At 42.1% G+C, this 15,128-nt stretch overlaps 1 protein-coding gene across 7 annotated transcripts in view; it reads right to left on the reverse strand.

Moving 5' to 3' along the window:
• The window catches only part of SHROOM2 (shroom family member 2), a 132,494-nt gene that overhangs the window by 62,091 nt on the left and 55,275 nt on the right, over positions 1-15,128 (reverse strand). For 2 of the 7 annotated variants that reach the window (XM_074858839.1, XM_074858838.1), the window contains exon 1: positions 3,683-3,838. The exons of 4 other annotated variants lie outside the window; for them this stretch is intronic. The gene's annotated coding sequence lies outside the window, so the exon portion shown is untranslated. Of the gene's footprint in view, positions 1-3,682; positions 3,865-15,128 lie in introns of those variants that run through there. One more of the 7 variants, XM_074858840.1, reaches the window with a different exon arrangement.

Raw genomic sequence — 15,128 nt, forward strand, 5'->3', positions numbered from 1 at the left:
GAGAGACATGGATTTGATGGATGGATCACTCAGTGGATAAGGAATTGGCTGGATGGTCACATCCAAAGAGTTGTGGTCAACGGCTCGATGTCCAAGTGGAGAGCAGTGATGAGTGGTGTTCCTCAGGGGTTGGTATGGGGACCGGCACTGTTTAACCTCTTTGTTAGTGACATAGACAGTGGGATTGAGTGCACCCTCAGCAAGTTTGCCAACAACACCAAGATGTGTGGTGCAGTCAACATGCTGGAGGGAAGGGATGACATTCAGAGGGACCTTGACAGGCTTGAGAGTTGGGTCCGTGTGATCTTCATGAAGTTCAACAAGGCCAAGTACAAGGTCCTGCATGTGGGTTAAGACAATCCCAAGCAGAAATACAGGCTGGGCAATAAGTGGATTGAAAGCAGCCCTCCAGAGAAGGACTCGGGAGTATTGGTGGATGGAAAATTGACTATGAGCCAGGAATGTGCACTTGCAGCCCCAAAAGCCAACTGTATCCTCGGTTGCATCAAGAGAAGTGTGGCCAGCGGGTCGAGGGAGGCGATTCTCCCCCTCTACTCTGATCTCCTGAGACCCCACCTGGAGTTCTGTGCCCAGCTCTGGGGCTCCCAACATAAGAAGGACACACACCTGCTCGAGAGGGTCCAGAGACGCCCATGAAGATGATCAGGGGGCTGGAGCACCTCCCCTGTGAGGACAGGCTGAGAGAGTTGTCATTGTTCAGTCTGGAGAAGAGAACGCTCCAGGGAGACCTTACAGCAGCCTTCCAGTACTTAAAGGGGGCCTACAGGAAAGCTGGGGAGGGACTCTTTATTGGGGAGTGTAGTGATAGGACAAGTAATGATTTTAAACTGAAAGAGGGTAGATTTAGATTAGTTATAAGGTTTACTGTGAGGGTAGTGAGACACTGCAACAGGTTGCCCACAGAGGTTGTGGCTGTCCCCTCCCTGGAAGTGTTCAAGGCCAGACTGGATGGGGCTTTGAACAACCTGGTCTAGTGGAAGGTGTCCCTGGTCCATGGCAGGGGGGTTGGAACTAGATGATCTTTAAGGTCCCTTCCAACCCAAACCATTCTATAATTCTATAAACCAGTGATACCTCTGCCAAAGATTCACCCACAATAGCCACTTCACCCCCTTCCCCAGAGAAACAGCACTGGACATGGATAAGTAGCCATCCCCTGCACCACCCCTGCAGCTCAAGCCCTGAGCCAGCAGCTCCCAGAGCTGCCACTCCATGTGAAAAAACACACCCCAGTCCAGCCACGGTGTAAACACACTCAAATCTTCAGTAAATTTGTGCTGACCAAAAAAATAAAACTCTTCTTAATCTATTAACTGCAGCAGTGCAGTTTCCCTTGATTTAGATACCCTGGGAACATGTACAGGCCTTATTTTGAGCAGATGTATGGCAGACTCAAAACACTTAAAACCACTTAGAGCTGGAAGTTTAAAAATGACCAGACAACTCTGATTTCTGGGATTCCCAGAGCAGAGCTGATTTTCTTTAGTGGATAATGTTCTTGCAGGCTTTTAGGCTTATTTTACAGAAACAGAATGTGCCAAGATATGCACCCAATTTAACATCACTAGACTTGAAAGCTGGGTTCAGTCACTTCACAGCAAAATAAAAGCTATTTTCTGAGCAAGATTGGAAACAGAATCACTTCACAGCAATAACAACACAAATCTTCAATAGATTATTCCTCTTCAACCAACCTCCCAGCACCTCTTCAGATTTCAATCTTTAGTAACCCTAATTATCACCAAGAATAAATTTTACAAGACGTTCAATCTGGCAAAAATAAAACTAAAGAACTGCAAGTTGAAACATGTGCTTCGATACCAAGAAATCAAATCAGAAACTACCTCAATGATTTTCCAAGGCCAGATCAGTTATAATGGATGACGAAATATGGGGGAAAAAGCTCTACCTAATATTCATAAATAGTTATTCCTGCTGCTAAAGCTTGTGTGTTAAAAAGCTGCAGGAGCTATCAGCATCCGTCTGAAATGACTGAGTAGTTTAATAACTGAATTCATCTGTGCACTCTTTCCACATAAACCAAGGTATGGATCTTGATGCAAGGTATCTATGGGCAACCTCACAATAAATAACAATACGATATTCACATGCAAGTTATGCCTACATCACTATTTTTAAACCCAGAGCAGTGAATGTGGCTCTGTCTAACAGTGAATACTCAGCTGTTTGCATTATATGTATTAGATATAGTCGTCTTCAGCTGGAAAACAAAACTGGGTTGTAACGCTGGCTTTAGGGTGGTATAGAACTCCCTCAGGGAAGTTTAAACAGCCTCAAAGAATAGATGTCTTTCATATATAAAAACATCACCGAAAGAGACACACTGTATACCACATATGAGTTCCAAGTGATTAATGAAAGTCTAATATTTTATAGCTTTACTTGAACTTCAGTGAGGCCAGCAGAAACGTGTGATGTGTTTTATGTGCCAACGCTCTGCTGTATATTATGCTTTATTATAAACCAGCAGTAACCCACAGAAGTTGATCATAACTCTTCTGGGATCCCGCCCCACAAATACAAGGGGCAGTTCCTCTCTGAGCAGCTCATGCTGGAAGGAAGCTCCATTAGCCTCACTAGATTAGAGATTTCTCTAATGGAGCTAGCTGCTCTGTCTGGTCACCACTAAGCAGATAAGAGACAGAAACACATCCTGAGCCCATGCTGCTCCGGCATCCCACCTTCGCAGCATATGTTCTTGAAGAGCAGGAAGCAGTGACTGCCTGGCAGTGAGGAATAAAAAAAATCCCTTAACACCCTCCCCCACTTCCCAAAACTGTATAAAGCAAGTGTATTTCAATGATTTTTTTTTTTTTTTTCATTTTTGCTCACTACTTCATAGTCCTCTCCTTCCCAGGGAAAAATCCCACAATCCCTTCTCTAGATTTACAGGGAGGAACAAAAAGTTTTGCTCTCACACGTTTATCAGCATACTCATTTCCTCTTGCACTGTTCTGTAAAAATCCCCTTGCATCCTTGTGCAAACCCCTATGCATGTCAGCAAACTGCTCACAGCCTGGGAAACTTTTTCCACTAAATTTTCTTTTCACACCAATAAAAGTTTAAGACTGAAAAACTCTCAGGCTGTGACACTAAGTTTTACTAACAGACTGACTCTGCTATTCCATTTGTCCTGATGATACACAGTGGGATGAAGAGACTGGCCCAAGAAAACTAGTTGCACAACTCTTAGAAAGTGGCAACTGCAAACCACCCCTGTGCGTGGCCTCACTGGGAGAGGAGTGGTTTTGGTCAGCAACACAACACATGCTGAAGCCAGGTCTGCATGAGAAACAAGAGGCAAACTGGCAAGCAAACCACAAAATACTCTTCTCAGTCACCTCCCCTCTTCCATACCTGCTGACTCCACTTCAACAATCCTGTTATGAAATTTTAATCAGAGGCATTTGACACAACCCTGCATAGCTTGCTTTTTTTCTTTTTTCCCCCCTCTTCCTACACAGACAAATCAGTAAGATACAAAAAAGCCAAGAGAAGGGCACCCTGAGCACTTGCTTATCCCAGTGATGGGCCATAGGGGTGAGGAGCTGCCAGAGCTGATTCAGGTGCTGGTGCCCTCCAGGCCTCCTGGTCAGCCCGGCAGGAGCCCCCCACCTCCAGCGCAGCCCAAGGTACCTACCCTGGCACCGCGCCGGGCAGTGCCTCCTCCCCAGACCCCTTCCTCAGGGACCAGGCATGGCTCCCAGCTGGCGGGCAAGCCTCCGCATCAGGGAGTGGGACCAGGCCAAGAGAGGTGCAATGAGGCCCCAGTTGTGGGCTGGGGTGGCACGCATGGGGTGCGGGTGGCACCCGCCTGGGCTCCGTCCCCGGCAAAAGCAGGCAATGCTGGAGGAGCAGAGCACGGGATGCCACTGCCCTCCACGACCGACTGTCCTCCTCCTGCACTAATCTGCATCGCTGTGCCAGCTTAGGGGATATAATTAGACTCACAAAGGAGTCTTGTTACTGCTCCCTGCTAAGAGGCCGTAGCAGTTTTGATTAGTCATACCAGTGACTCCACCGACTGACCCTGGTGAACGCTGCCAGCGGAGCTCGGTGGGAAAAAGCTGAGCAAAGCCCAAAAAATGAAACCAGAGGACTGTTCCTGGAGGAGGAGGGAGGGGAGATGTTTATTTTAATTTGAAGTGGTGTTTGACATGACACGTGGAAAATACACTGAGATTATGCTGCTGAAATGTTTTTCTTTCAGCTGCTCCATCCTTTCCTTTTGCAATCTTCTAAGCAAATACATGGATGAATAAACCAGTCTGGGGCACTGCATTGTAAAGAAGTTAATGTCACCTATGAGATGACAAATCTGCTCAAGGAGCAAAGTTAAAAGAAATCGCCAGAACAACTTGGGCCTCTTAAGATCTGATGGGCTGTCAGTAGCATTTGAGAGTTATAGACATTTTTCCTATACATTAAAACCAACCGGCCAGTCTTCTCAGGAAGCAGCACTTCCGTCAAAAGAGAAGCTGCCTGTGATAACCCTAGAAATAAATAACCTCAGCACTCAGAAAGGCATCAGAAATCATTGCCTATGGAGAAAAGTGGCAGGTACTTCCTTCCATCTCCCAGCAAGACTGATGTTACAAATTCTAGGGAATTCTTTCAAAGGACAATTTATTTTAATAATATTTTGAAAAAACAAGCTTTATTCCATAGTCACACCATTAATCCGCTGTCACTGGCCAGATTTGCACATGTAGGCTTGCTACAGTTGCTGACTATCATTGTGCCTGAGGATGTAAAGGATACAGTAACAGACTGCACAGAGTTTATTTAGGAGAAAATGAGAAGGATTAGTTCTGCTGCATCCTTAAGGACCAGCCCAGGAGAATAAGAAACTTCCATCCTATATACTGGCCTATGTGCCAAGATCACATTTTCCTTAGGTTCACTGACCCATCGCACTAAACACATAATGACTATTCATTTTTATTGGTTGTGTGCTATAACATAGCAAACTGATCGCCACAAGAAGGTGACTGCACGGCAGCATCCTTACCAACTGACTGACCCACATCCTATGTATGAAAAATGAATGGCTTCTCACAGGTCAAAGGAAGATGTGCTTATAATTGCAAAGAAAATGCTGCAAGTACTGTGGATTTACAGAAATGCTCAAACTTCAGGAGGGAGGAGGAGGCTGGCAAAAGGGCAAGAAGTCGTGTTATTTTATGCAGGCATATTTGGATTTTAATAAGAAATCTAGTTAAGACAGCATATGGCAGAATTACACAATTACAAAGAAGTCCAATAACTCCACTGTGTGAACTTACTAGAAGTTAGATAGTGTATGGCTAAAACTTTCCCAGTCAGACCGCAATGTGCTATGAAAAAATGACTACACTTTATATAAAGGTGAGAGCATTGATTTCTCACAGATGTTAAAGCTAATATAATAAGGGTTTTCGGAAGTACTCTGAATAAAGGTAAGCTAGCTTGCTTATCAACATTAACACACATGCACATGTGTGCACATGCACATTTAGCCCAGAGAAAGAAAGACTTTTGTATGATGGGTCATTTTTCCAACATTGTTTCTGAAAGAGTCCAGAAAACATGGAGTTATTGTTGTGTGAATGAGGATGCAAAGTCCAGCTGACAAATACTATTCTACACTTGGTGACTTATTTGGCAAAACAGAGAAGTAAAATCAAGTGGAAAAAAAGACCTTTTTTCCTGAATTTTCAGCCGAAAGTCCATCTTCACGCTACATAACAGAAGAATAAATTGCATGGAGTGAGTACTACTGAATCCACTACCTGAAAAAGTATTAGAATTATATGGGTACTGTGGTAAAAAAAAAAAGAGGAAAAACAAATTAAAAAACAAATATCTCCTTAATTTTAAAGAAAAGGAAACTTGAACTTCAAAATATGGTTGGCCAATAGGATTTTTAATTTGGCTTTAAAAAGCTTTTTTTCAGTCTTAATCTGCAATCAGATACTGATGAGCTATCCTGCTAGACTGCAGTCAGAACAGCAAACAGACAAAGCAAGCTCATCTTACCTTCACTACAAGGACCGTTGGGCATGGCACTACGTTTGCTGGAAAACAGCTGTAAATGAATGGTCACATAATTGCTATGAAAGCATTTATAAGAGACTAGTTGAATTTTTTAAAATATCCCTGAAAGGACTGGCATTATAACTGTGCTTATTTTACACATAGGATCCAAAGATCAGAGAAGGTAGGTGACCAGACAAATGCCATGCACAAAGATTTCAGCCTACTGAAGAATAGAGACTTTTCCATCAAGTATTTTAAGGGCAAAGACCCTTCCCACTCAAGGCCTTATCTCAAGTGTAAACCTGCCTCTCTCCAAGAGAGTATAACTAAGTAAATAACCTGAGATCATTCTCTAGTTGCTGTTGGATTACAGTGTAGAAGGAAAAGGAGCCTACAACCAACTTCATACACTTGGTATTAATGCAGACGTGCTTATAAGCTATGACACGATGGTATCAAGTCTGTGTAGTACCAAACAGCTTTTCATTAATAACTGCTCTTTAAGAAAAGAGGAAACTATATGTTCCTAGTTCAGAGGAAACACCTGCATGCCACAATCTGAGCTTCCAGAAGGCTTTACCTCCTTACTGAAAAATAAAACACCAGTGAAGAGCTTTGTAATTGGAAAGCAGAACAGGTCAAGAGGTACCCTCCCCACCTTCTCTTCTCCCATCCCTGGAATCAGAAAACAGCAATTCAGGGTGAAAAGCTTTCACTGGGATCACACATATCAGTTTCACTGGGAAAGATTTTTTCCCAGAGCCTTTTTTCGTTTGTTTTAATAACCAAAGTTGTGGGGAGTAACCTGCTCATCACCAAGAACAGTGTTACAGGAAAAGCAGCAGTTGCAATCAAGCCTGTTGCTGAAGGTGCCCATCCCAGTCTCTCCTCCACCTGACTCCAGCTGCCAATGAGGACTTCACTCCCCTCCAAGACTCTCTCCTGTCCTTCCTCAGGCATATGGCTTTTCACCAAAACCACAAAGATGAAAAATGGTTAAAAACCTGAATGCTCAATACACATGTCCCCTTTGAGATCTTCTGGGAAGCACATTTGGGATGCTTTTGTCTAGACTGACTGTCCTACATCATTAAAATACCACATTTAATTTAGGAACACTTATCCAAAAGAGACTGTGTGTGTTCTAAGGTAGAAATCTTTAAATTATAAACATATTTTTTAAATCCCTTTTAAGTCATTTAATGAAAATAACAGCCACAAGAGAGCGCTACCAGCAAAGGATTCAACTACGGGGAAAACAACAGACTCGAAGCTATTCAGAATTAAAAAAAAAAACATGCATCTTTTGTGGTCAGGCTGTCTTATTTGCACATTTAAAAGTAGTCCTCAGACACTTAATTGCTATAGCTGTGATTTTCAGAAGTCAGGAGAGATTCTGGCTGTCTCCATTTTTCAGTGTGGACTTTGAGACATGTTCATTGCTCTTTGTTTTCAAAGGGAAATTACTCAGCAGGTTTTGGATTTTAGGCACCTTTAGAATGACTCACTCCAACTGAGACACCAGAAATTAACAGGTTGTTTTCTGATAACACCATATTGTTTTGAACGTTTGTAACTCATTAAAACTCAATGCAACAAGCTACACCATCAAAACTGTGTTTGTGGCTTTGCTGTTTGTGTTTGATCTCTATGCACTGAGTATCTGAATACCTTGTATGCCCTTCTTACTTACGTTTCCAAGAAAAGTGCTGACAAATTCTAACAACAATAAAGCCAGCCTATTTTTCTGGAAGCAGCAAATGGAACTGCAGCATTTTTTTTTCCACGGAGGAGTTCCTGTTTTTGCATTTTCAGCTTCTAGTATCTTATCATAAAAGGAAGTGATTCCCAAAAAGTATCCCTAAAAAGAACTGACCTAGAATTTGAAAACAAGCCAAAAAAATGTAACCTTGTGCTTAACTTACAGACTTCTGAGGGGAGGGAGGGGCTCTAGCAGATAGAAAAGTCATAATAAAAGCAATGTATTAATATTCAGATGTCTTAGAATGGCAAATTGAACCAGTATTTTGACAGACAAGTTACTGATAGAGTTCTACGATATAGGTATCTGTCCAAATCCCTAAAAAGCAAAGCAGCATATCCTACCTTAAATGCCTATTCTCATCTGCCAAAATACACACAAAGATCTACACAATCACCTTTTGCCTTGCTCTCAACTACAGCAAGACCTATCAAGTCTGTAGTATTGCTCTTTGCTTTCTCCTCCCATTGCATCAGGTGACCAGTTGGTCTAACCTCCCATCTGCCAGTCACCCTGTGTCTGAAAATGGAGCAAACAGCAAGGCTGCAGTACAGTCAAGAGTGCCTCTTTCAACAGAAGCCATGCTGGAAGGAGTATTGCCTTGTCGCAGGACTGTAGAGTAGCTCCTTTCCTATCCCACAACCTAGTAAATTTCATTTTACATAAAAGGAAACTAAAAGAGACCTGCAAAATGCTCTGCTTTGTTCTGTGAAAACAAATAAATGCAAAATAAATTATCAAGTCTTAGTGCCCTTAAAGAGTTCAGTCATTAACGAGCAAATCAGGATTTCACCATCACAGTTTGCTCTGTTTTTCCTTGTACCTCACCCCAACTGTACAAGCTTGAGCAGGATGGAACAGCAATTTCATTTATAAATAAGATATGCACGGTCAACAATGAGGTATTAAGTTGTGTGAGGTATGACATCATCAATCTTCCTGCCTGCTAAATTCATAGCAGACTACCATGACAAAGCTTTCATATTCTAGAACTGTTTTTCCTCGCTCTGCCTTGGGGAACTAGACACGCACATCTGGATGTCCAAGATAAAAGCACTGACCTTGGGATTTATGGTATATTATATAAGCTACATAAATACTTTTTCCTCATCCTTATTTCATGCATATTCCGCTACCTTTTGATGGCTAGATAGCACTAAACTCCTGATGTCATTCTCTTACCTCAGTTTTTGCCATGATTTACGATAATTCCTCTAAAGGATAATAAACTATTTTTTTCATGAGTATTTATCATCTAGATGCATCTAAAATGCTTCACATATTAAAAAAAAAAAGCTATAAACAGTGGTTCCAGCAGGGTTTACTTCCAAGTATTTTGGGAATTATCATGCTATGTAAGGTGCTGAAGAAATCAACCTTTAACATAAATACAAAAGAAGCTTCATTCACCAGTAATGCTGAAGAAAAATGCAGCCTCTCACAGGGCAAGTGCTAACATCAGCAGCAGGAGTCAAAATACACAGGGGATTTTAGGCTGTCTCACCATGGCTGAGGCGAAGGATCAGGAGCGAGGAGCAGGAAGCAGAGCGGCCTTCATACATGCTCCCCCCCACCACCTTTGCCCAGGACAGAGTTAGCAAGCATAGCAGCATGCAGCTGCCTACACCAGCCCAACATACTGCCTTCAGCAAGAAGGAACTTGCCACGTCCTTGGAGCACCTGGCCATGGAAACCCATGTGTCACTTATGGCCAGAAACAACAGGTGTGTTTTGCATCCCAGCCACTTACTGCAATGAGCTTACCGTTCAATAGCTGTCCCAGACGAATTGAGTTTCCTCAGAAACCACACTCCAAACACCAGTGTTTCTACGCAGGTGTGGTGCATTCCCACACAGATTTCAGCTGTGATTTACCTAACCATGTCCAAGGTGATCCAAAAATGGGAGTGGGGAAAGAGAGTTCCTCCAGACCCAGGGCATTTCAGGAGACAGCCCAGCCTTAGTTCATCTCATTCCTGGTTAAAACACTATAGCCACATAATGCAAATTACTGAGCCTTCGCAAAGAACAATGCCACGAGCTGAGATGCTTCAAGTTTTATTTGGGAAAGCTATTTAGCTGTGACATGTCCTATGCCAGATGAGATTTTGAAGATATTACCATCCCCCAGAGCACCTTCTTCCCCATCCGATGCCACCTCTTGTTCATCTGCCCACCTGTCAGCAAGACTGCTCCATGAGCCAGACCAAAGAACTGACTGATTTCAACTGCAACCCAGCAAAAACTTCCCCAAACCCTGGCTTTTGTCACTCTGTCCTTCCTCTGCACTCAGCATGAAGCTGGACTAAAATTGTAAGGGCCATATAACTCAGCAGTATGCTAGCTGTGTCTCTGTGCCAGACTGTTTTGCCAGGTGATCCAGTATTATGCAGATTCGGCAGCAATGACCATAAAATAGTAGGTTTCTTGTGTATGAGATAAGATGCAAATTTGTTCAGTTATTCAGTAACTAAAGCTGCAACTCTTGTATTCCTGCCCTTCTTTTAAGTGGTCATGTTTTTGGAGTTAGGGCTGGATTCAGAAATTATTTTAAAACCTTTTTATAATCTTTTCAAGTTGGAAGCTGTTACATGTAGATACTTGACCAAGTAGAGCATAAAATCTCTACACTCAACACGATAGGCTACTTGACACTGAAACATTTAAGAAGCATCAAAGTTCTCAATCTCATCAGTCATTTAATCTTCAGGAGGTGAAATATGTAACCTAAAAGTACCACAAGAACTGCAACACACTGAAACAGGAGTATTAGTACTACTCTTCTGAAGTTGTACATGTGCATGTCAAAGTTCTTAACTAGTGTTTAAAAAAACCATAAAAGTTGCTTAAAAGCAACTCCCAACAATCCAATATTTCAAAATGCATACAACATATACAGAAGCATTCCTTCCAAATGCAAAGAAGATTCCTGACATAAAAACATTATTTATTTGGTCTTTAATGGATGTGGTTAACAATTCTGTTTCAGTCAGGGGTCTGCAGAGACCTACAGTATTATCAAACACACACACACAAAAAATCCTCTCTGTGTGCATGTGAAAGTACCATGTGAAATGAGTAAGTCTTCAGACCCTCAAAAATTTTAGAAGGCTTACATGTTTTCCCTCTCACCCAAGGGGCTACATATTATAGTTTCCAACACCTACATTGAAAGTCACCAGTAGAAAGCAGTTTTAAGAATAAACCCAGTGTACTGCCTGGTAAAAAGCTATGGTTAAATCCTGTAAGCACTTGTATACTTTTTCATCTTCAGTCATGTGAGTGCTCTCACTAAATTGGATGAGACTACTCATGCTCAAAATTAACCATTTCAACAAGTGCTTGCAGGACTGAAGGAAAAAAAAACACCCTAAAAACCAGTCATGACTCACAGGTTGTTACCATCTGATGCATATTCCATTCCACAAAAAAGCAACATTGCCCAATTTTGGCAATTACTTCATAAAAACTGAATAGCATTGCCACAAGTAACCTTCTGAATAAGTATATTCAAATTACAGAGGTTTCCTTTTACCTGCAAGGGAATTTCTATGCCCTTCCTAGTATTCCAAACATCGCTGTAACGGAGCTGACTTCGTAAAACATAGTGACATCTGCTGCATTTTTGTCTTTCTGTTATTCAAGCTTTACAGGCCAGATTTTTTAGATTTGTAAAGAAGTAAATTATGAAAGTCACCACAAGACAAAAACATGTCAGTCACAACATACGTATTGAGAGAGTCCTGACAGTTGTACAAAACAAACATCCAAAACCACAAGACAATAATTTGCTCTTTGAAACCAGGGACAATACACCACCAGTTGGAGGAACCGAAAATTATGTTCAGCTCAAGTGTCCATTAGTGTGTCACTAACAGCATGAATCAAATCACGTTAATGCAATGGAGAAACGGGTGAGGTGGGCAGAAAATTAAGAAACAGAAGTGCTTTTTAGACATGCACCCCATCAAAAAGACAGCTGGCACAGGAATCATCCTAACACCTGGGTGGCATTGCTATGGTCACAGTGAAGGGAACGCGGATTCACACTGTTAATGTGTTGGTTAAGTGACTGTGCTGACAGTTAGGCAACCAGGGGACATGGTCCTCATTGGGACTCTTCCAAGGTATAATTTGCTGAAAATATAAGATGAAAGTGTGCGCTCTTCCTTTTGTTGTATGCATTCCTTCCATCACTAGTGCAGGATCACACAACTGAAGGAGGAGCAGCAGCACCGTGGAGGCCCAGCCATGCCCAGGTTTGCCCGTGGAGGATGTGGGGGGCATTCCTGAGCCAGGGGGGAGCTCCACACCAGCTGGCCTCCTCTGTGTACCCCCACTGAGCATGCACAGAGTGGCTTATTTGGCAGTTGCTCCATTAAACACTCCTTCACAGAAAGATCCTGCTGGGATTGCTAGGCACTCCTTAGAACACAGGACATCCACCCCAAGGGCTCCTGAACCAGGCCTGTAGGTGCTATGCAATTCACACGTTATGTTTGTGCTTACCTGGTTCCTGCCATTCCCCTGTGAGCCATGGTAGCTCACTGGCAGCATCAAAGGAGAAAAAAGAGGCCCCAGCCTGGTGATGCCCTGTCTCATATCCCGACACACACCTCTCCATCACAAAAGCCAGCTGAGAGCAGGGGCTGGCAGGACGTCCTATCCGGCACATGTTTAAAACCGGCCACCCTGCTTAGAGCAGAAGAGTGGGCTTACAGCAACGCACTGACCCAATTCTGAAGTGAATTTGCAAAATGGGAATTTAACAGCCCAGCTCTTCCACCACCTGCAGTCACACTGAAATGTTCAAGCCTTCAACTTTAAAGCTACATGCATCTGTTACAAATACCCACTCCCAAAGCATGTACACTGAAGATCTGCACAGGAACATGCTGTTCCACACCCACTTCAATTCCAAGTAACAAGGGTAGCAAGGGGCTATCACACCTTCCTACTTACAGCTATGGTACATGCATGCAGATACAGCCCTGGAAAGCCCTACCGCAGTTTCATACCTATTGCCAAAGTCTGGCTGAAAATACAGCCATTAAAAAAAAAAAAAAAAAAAAAAAATCTATTCTTGGTCAGTTAAGGCCAAGGTCAATCTTCAAAAAGAATTATGGCTACTGGGCAACAAGAGAGAAATCACTGCTATTTGTTCTGCCATAACAAACCCTAGTTCCAGAAGCAACAAAATCAAATTTAATGGCAAAATAGATTTTACTCCTACTCAACAGTGGTTCTCCACAAATGCCTTTGGTTTATTGAGCAATACTTAACCATAACCATGGACTAAATATGTATAATACTTGCTTAAAATCTGAAAAACTACATGTATTTTTCTACTTGTTGCCTATACTAACTATTTTGATATCTATAAAACTAAAATTATCAAGTGGCCAAACACAGGTAGGAAGCAGAATTCACAGTCCTCCATCCGTATCTTGTAATTGTACAGAAAACACAAATCTCTCATCTTCAAGTCATTTCACAAACTGATATTGCCAAGTTTCGCAGAGGACTCTTACAGCCACAAGAAGCTACGAGGTACACAGCTAGCTGCTTCACAAGTCATAAATGGGTAAGACTAGATCCCCTTGGTAAGTTACACAAAACCCACTACAGAAAGGTCACTGGTGGTGTTGAGCATGTTTCCACTCAAAACATGACAAAATTTCAGTGATCTCCCATCTGGACACTGTAAATGACTGTCAGATTTTTATTCATGTATTTTTGCTCAGCTCTCAGATCTCTGAGACAGTACTGTACAATCTCAGAGCCCTTGGGACATTCATTAAAAACTCTCCTGCTATGCTTCAGTTAAATGGCTAGCTGTCTTCATGAACTGCCATGCAAATAAAGATTACCCTAACTTTCCACATCCAAGTGTTTATAGTTCACATATCATGACATTCACTTTCCTTATTAGGATTTTGTACAGTAAATTTCAGCATTCAGACTATGCTTCTGATGGCAAGTGTGTTTGCTCTCACTCTCTTTCCCTCTCCTGTAACAGGGGGACTCCTCACAGCATTGCAAAAACAGCTTGCACTCTGGCCACATAAAGGCACCAAAACAAAATGCTATAGAAAGGGAAAGAAAACATGCCCACTCACATGAGTACGCAACGTGGCCAGAACTACTCCAGAACTTTAAGGCTGGTTCGCAGGCATTGGCATTACCTGCAGAGTTGGTCAAGTTAAACTGAGGGTCCATCTTCCCATCACCAGCAAACCCTGAGGAAAAGAAGTCCATGGCTACTCCCTCCCTTGCCCACCTCTTTCCATTGTCACTAACAGATGATTCAAAGCAGCCAACAGGACAACCCCACAGAACTTCTTAGGGTGGGTCCCAAAGGCCATATAATCCCATCCTCCCTTTAACATTAATAAATCACAAATGGAAGCATCACTATGTGTCAATTTTTAACAGTTTAATGTGAATTCATAGTGAAAAATTATTCCAAACTTTCATGGATTTGTGGTATACACTTATGTCTAGCATGTGCAAAGGAATGGCGATTATAGCTAGAATGGAATTTAAGTTAGTGGATGCAGAACAGTTAAAATACACAGAATATGGTAACCACTTCAGTATCAACACTCAGAGCAATTTTACATGTGTATGTACAGACACACATACATCTTTTCCAAAACAAGAGAAATTCACATACAATTCCTACAAGAAATGTCTTAAGCACAGTTTCCTTTCTGTCTTCCTAAGACAGGAATCTACTCAATAAACGACTCAGCATTACACTGAAGAACTAGCACGTAATTAAGATGTGTTGTTTTAACAAATCCACTTGAGAAAACAACATGAAGCCTCCTGAGTCCTCTTTTAATCCAAGACCAAGAGTACACCACACTGTTCAACCATTAATATATGTAAGCTACTTAAACATCATGGTTGTTGTTGAGCTGGCTGCACAGTCCTGATTTGATTTAGACCACAATTATGCAATGTTTCCAAAAAATACAGCAAACCATGTATGCTGATAGCCAGCACATTTATGCTGAGTATTTGGTACTGCAGGCACTTTTATTTCAAGAGCAACTGTTATTTTCCCTATGCAAGTCAAGCACCAGAATCTTTAAAAGTAGTGGGTAAAAATACTCTTGTGAAAGCCCGTTACCATTGCTGAACAACACCAGCCCCTTGAGAAACTTTTGCTACAATTATTGTGAATGAAACATGTTCCTCACTATGGCAACACTCTTTCACTTGGTCTTGGCTGTAGGAACATGAGACTTCTAAACTGAAAATAGCATGCCCTACTGCTTCCCAGGTACAGAAATAGTTA

This window comes from Strix uralensis, chromosome 2 (assembly GCF_047716275.1).
Source record: "Strix uralensis isolate ZFMK-TIS-50842 chromosome 2, bStrUra1, whole genome shotgun sequence".
NCBI lineage: Eukaryota > Metazoa > Chordata > Aves > Strigiformes > Strigidae > Strix > Strix uralensis.